Consider the following 5058-nt stretch of genomic DNA (forward strand, 5'->3'; position numbering starts at 1 on the left):
TTCAAATATCCAGCAGCCTTGAGGTTTCCAGTGATGAAGAATGGACCCACTATCGTTGTGCCCCATATACCACACCAAACCATCACTTTTGTAGTTCCAACAGTCTTGGAGGGATCCATCCAGTGTGGGTTAGTGTCAGACCAATAGCGGTGGTTTTGTTTGTTAACTTCACCATTCACATAAAAGTTTGCCTCATCGCTGAACAAAATCTTCTGCGTGAACTGAGGGTCCTGTTCCATCCATCCATCCATCCATCTTCATCCGCAGGGGAGCTTTTGCTTTCTTTATGTTTTTGCTGAACCTGCCTGTTCAATAAAACAGCTGGCATCAAACTCTGCTCTTCTCTTGTGATTTCTGGTTCTCTGAAATTAACGGAACTCTGAGAAAGGAAATCCATAATTTTTCAACCTAGAGATTTTTAGCAAAAAATGTGAGATGCGACACCACAACCTGCTATGTCACCGATCAGTGCTAAAGGGCACTGGGGTCTGTTGTCTCTCAGATACCTTGTGTGAATCTAAGCGATCCCAGCAGGATGTTTGACTATAGGCTGAAAAAAACTTGATTAAGCTCCAAGAAGCAAGAAAAGAAAGGGTATTGTCAGTATCAGTGCTTTCCACTTGTCTTTTATTTACTGAACATGATGTATGGTTGCTCACAGGCATGACTGACTTAGATACATAGTGGAAGCATTGTTAATGATATTTGTTACACTTGTGTATTTTTCATTAATGATGAAGTCCAATCCTGCTTAGTACAGTTCTCATACACTTCTCATGTAAAATAAGTTTACTTAGATATGCTTCCCTCAATCTCACACCTTCAATTTAGCACATGTTCATGGTCGTTTTAGATGCACAGACCTGAAGTAAAAGGGAACCTCTCAAACTAGTGTCATGAAGTCAATCCAGCAGAAGACTCATTCAGCCATGCTTGTTTGTGGCATGATCCTCTATTTTGCTTCACTGATTACATGCTGCATGTAATAAGTGTTTTCCTGAGTTACAGAATCCTAAAAGCAAAATAACTGTTCCAGGCTGCTGCATCTATTTGATGCAGAATTAGCATGTCTCTGAACACTGAATTCTCACTGTGAATGTGCTTGAAGGTGTGTCCACCTTTAAAAGAACAGTCAAGTCAGGGGTATATGTATAGTAGTCATGTATACCATAGCATCACATAAAGTATGAAAGTTAGGCAATTAAAAAAAATGTATCTCACATTGCCCTTTAATCCAGCTGTTCATCCAGCATTCTGTGCCAGGGGAGGTGACAGCATCTGACATTGTTACACACAGACTTACTAATTCTCACTACTAATTCTGGTAAGCTACAATTGACACAACCAAGTGTTATTAGACTTTTTATATGTAGTTTTATGAAATCTACATTTATCGTAAACCAGAAGTTTCCGTGTTTCAGTGGTTTGTTTCAGTGTCCCCTGCTCTGGCTCCTGGAAGACAATTCACTATGTTCGCCAATGTTGTTCCTCACTACATTGGCGAACATATGCAAAGCGGGGAAAACTTTGAAATGTGAAAGGTTGGTACCAGGGTTAGGGTTACACTTCCTCCTCTCATGAGCCAGCTGGCCTTGTTTTCCAGCTGCTTAGGACAATCTGTTGGGGTTGCTAATGCTAACCTAGCAGTTGTTACCATTACATCCACTGGGGCCTGGAGAGCTACAGGATTTACAAGGGTGCATTGCAAGGCCTTTCATCTTCATTGAGTAACAAACAGTCTACATTTATTGCAAGTGCCATTATTACTAAAAGGAGGCTGAGGAATAGTTAAACAGACTTTGCAGAAGGTACAAATAAAGACGCTATACTGCAATACAAGCTAGTAATCAGAGTAACCTGAGAGCAAGCAGAAAGTAAACATTTGAGTCCAGAGCTATAAACTAATATAATACTGACCAGTTGGTTATGAAAGTGGACAGAAACATTCAGGTCTCCAGCATGAAGCACCAGAAGAGTAACGTGCATCAAGTATTCTGTGTTTGAATAATGAATTGTGCTATAAAATATACATTAGTAAATGTATTTACAAATTCATTTTTAATACTTTTATTTATTTAGATGATAATAATAAATAAACGGAAAATGAAAAGAGCAATTATGAAACCCCTTTTTAAATTTTCAAATTCCAAGGTAACAGATTTTCAAAGCTCTTTTAAACCTGACAATTTGAATTTCATAAATAGTTAAACTGATTCAAAAATCAAAGATTTTTTTGACATTCAAAATAGTCAAAGGAGCTTGCAAAGAAAAGCGTCTGGACTTCTTTAAGTTACTTGAAGACGTTTCACCTCTCATCCGAGAAGCTTCTACAGTTCTAAGGTCAAATGGTGGAGAGTCCCAGATATATATATCTGGGACTCTCCACCATTTGACTGAGACTGAGAACCTTCACAGAGACATTCAAAATACAAATTCCACTCCTCAAATCCATTTCCTCACTACATTTCCCTTTCCTGTTAGATAATTAATTAGTTCTTACAGTATATTATTGTACTATTCTTAGTTAGCGTATTGTCTGTCTTGTCTTAATGTTGGTTTAAAATGGAGCACTGTAACAAAACATAATTTCCCCCAGGGATCAATAAAGTATTCTGATTCTGATTCTGATATTAGCACATGTATTAGCTTTGGTATTAACTACGGGATTTGCTATAGGATTAGCTAACAGATTGGCTATCCTGTTTAGCATTTCCATGAGTCTTTTGGTCTGTGGAGAGAAAAATACAAATTAGCCATGCTGTTCAATGTAATGGTAAATGGCCTGCATTTGTATAGCGCTTTTCTAGTCCCTAAGGACCCCAAAGCGCTTCACACTACATTCAGTCATTCACCCATTCACACACTGGCGATGGCAAGCTACGTTGTAGCCACAGCTGCCCTGGGGCGCACTGACAGAGGCGAGGCTGCCGGACACTGGCGCCACCAGGCCCTCTGACCACCACCAGTAGGCAAACACGGGGTTAGTATCTTGCCCAAGGATATTTGGCATGCAGCCAGGAGGCAGCCTGGGATCGAACCACCGACCTTCTGATTAGTGGCTGACCTGCTCTGCCACCTGAGCTACAGCCACCCCATAGAATGTAAGGAGCTCTGCTGCGAAATAAAGAGTTGAACCTCTGAGTGTACTTAAACTATAAGGACCAGCATTTATATGCAGTGTATTAGAGCAATGGCTTCAACCTGCAGCCTATAAAATCATGATTAAAATGCTGTCTGTAAACAAAGTCCTGTGTTTTGATGCAAATCATATAATAATCTCAAGTAGAGTCCAAGGCAAGGTCAAATGAAATTAAATATATATGCAATCTAAAGTAAGGCATAAAAAAATGTATGTTTCCTCTGTCTTCTTGGAGGCTTTAATAGAGTTGGGATTTTATCTCCTGGATGAGGTGTGTGTCCATATTTATGACTTTTTGTTCATGTACATTTTTATTGGCTTGTGAAAAAGGTATTGCGTCTATGTAAAATTGGACAGCTGCTGTCAGCTACAAAGTTTGCTGTGATCAGGTGCTTTCATGGAGGACTCTCAAAATCAGAATACTTTAATAATCCCTAAGGAAATTACAGTTGCTCCAAGACAATAACAGTAACAGACTAAACTAATTAAATAATACAGTACATTACAAAGTTTACAAATATAAGAAATAGCACTGTTGCCTCACAGCAAGAAGGTCCTGAGTTCAATTCCACCATCAGGCCAGGGTCTTTCTGTGTGGAGTTTGCATGTTCTCCCCGTGTTTACTCCGGCTTCCTCCCACAGTCCAAAGACATACACTTTGTTGGGATAGGTTAATTAAAAAATCTAAATTGCCCATAGGTGTGAATGCGGGACTGAATGTGAGTGATAATGGTTGTCTGTCCCTGTGTGTTAGCCCTGTGACAGACTGGCGACCTGTTCAGGGTGTACCCCGCCTCTTGCCCTATGACTGCTGGGATAGGCTCCAGCGCCCCCCGTGACCCTGAAAAGGATAAGCGGAAGCGAATGGATGGATGGCTGGACTAATATATGGCACTGATCCATGATGGCGCCGGTGTGTCACTCCCAAGCTTGTTTCTCTTTCTAATGTTTCTGACTTGTGTCATTCATGAAACAAAGTCTCTGCTGAGCTTTGATAGCCAGACACTACTGGACCTCCAACCTCTGGTCCATAACTTTGTGTTGTTTGGTGCTGGAGAGCAGCAACCCTTGGCCCCAATTGCATCGGAAATCCCAGGTTACCCATAATGGGTTCTCACGCTACCTTGACATCATCGGTGCCGTGGTAAACAAAGCAGTACGCTGAGGAAGCCAAAGTTTTCAATAAGGATTTTTTTTTCTGCTGTTCTCCGACCAGCACATGGATTGTTCCCAAGATTGTGTATGTCTCTGTTTCCTGGATCCTCTTGATGTCTGCTTGGTGCCCATGGTTGGCTTTGATAATGCTCTTTGGCCTCTGCCGAGGAGCATCTGCGACCCCCAACCTACTGCCCCGCATGCAACAGCATAGAGGATGGCACTGGCCACAACAGACTCGCAATAAATACTGAGCATCGTCTGACAGATGTTAAAAGATCTCAGCCATCTCAGGAAATGAGAGACGACTCTGGCCCTTCCTGTAGACATCCTCTAGTTAGCTTTTTCCCAGTAAAGGTTTTAATCATGATTACAGAATAAGGTGGCACTGTTTTGGACACTAGAAACATGCTTTTTCACATGACCTGAGCTCACGATCTCGGTAATAGCTTAGAGCTAAAGTCTGTGTGTGTCAGCAGGCTCCATGTTAAACCTTGCCAGTGTCATCGTCACTGCTGCTGTTGTGTTATCAGTCTTTTTGTTGAACACCTGGATTCTGTGTGGGCTTTAATGTCTTCAGACATTTAATTCATACACTGCTCCTAAATACTTTTTATTGTAGGGCTGCTTTTAGTCACAAATGTGGGTGAGGCACTCGTGTTTACACGGGGACAGCGGCGCGCAACAGGGCTATGCATTAAACGAAGAATCAACATATAACACATGGTTAATTTATTCGCAATGGTATTTTATTTTTATTTTAA

This window comes from Copadichromis virginalis, linkage group LG2, assembly GCF_057382275.1.
Source record: "Copadichromis virginalis isolate Kocher_CV1m ecotype Utaka linkage group LG2, C_Virginalis_male_GT1.1, whole genome shotgun sequence".
Classification (NCBI taxonomy): domain Eukaryota; kingdom Metazoa; phylum Chordata; class Actinopteri; order Cichliformes; family Cichlidae; genus Copadichromis; species Copadichromis virginalis.